Raw genomic sequence first — 936 nt, forward strand, 5'->3', positions numbered from 1 at the left:
CCCACCCTCACCCTCACCTAACCCTAACCCTAACCCTCAACCTCAACCTCAACCTCACCATCACCTAACCCTAACCCTCACCCTCACCTTCACCCTCCCCTAACCCTAACCCTAACCCTAACCTTAACCCTCAAACTCACCCTCACCCCCACCCCCCCTAACCCTAACCCTAACCCCCAACCTCAACCTCACAATCACCCCCACCCTCACCTAACCCTAACCCTAACCTTCACCCTCACCTTCACCCTCCACTAACTCTTACCAAAACCTTAATCCTCAGACTCACTCTCACCCTCACCCCCACTCCTCTCCCTCACCTAACCCTAACCTTAACCCCTCACCTAACCCTAATCCTAACCCTAACCCTCAACCTCAACCTCACCATCACCCCCACCCTCACCTAACCCTAACCCTAACCCTAACCCCCTAACCTCAACCTCACATTCACCCCTACCCTCACCTAACCCTAACCCTAACCCCCACCCTCACCTAACCCTCGCCTAACCCTAACCCTAACCCTAACCCTAACTCTAACCCTAACCCTCACCGAACCCTAACCCTAACCCTCGCCTATCCCTAACCATAACACTAATTTAATTTAATTTTTTTATATCATAATTTCATCAAGATTAACATTTTTTATTAGGGTTTGGGTTTTTTGCACAATTTTATTGTTTTACCAAAATTTAAATCTAAATGTAAAAATTAAATTACAGTTAAACAAATTAACAAATCACTCTTACCCCCCCCTCCAATCTCTCCCTCTCTCTCGTCGGCCGGCAGATTAACATTTTTTATTAGGGTTTGGGTTTTTTGCACAATTTTATTGTTTTACCAAAATTTAAATCTAAATGTAAAAATTAAATTACAGTTAAACAAATTAACAAATCACTCTTACCCCCCCCTCCAATCTCTCCCTCTCTCTCGTCGGCCGGC

The sequence above is a fragment of the Asparagus officinalis genome, chromosome 5 (assembly GCF_001876935.1).
Source record: "Asparagus officinalis chromosome 5, Aspof.V1, whole genome shotgun sequence".
Classification (NCBI taxonomy): domain Eukaryota; kingdom Viridiplantae; phylum Streptophyta; class Magnoliopsida; order Asparagales; family Asparagaceae; genus Asparagus; species Asparagus officinalis.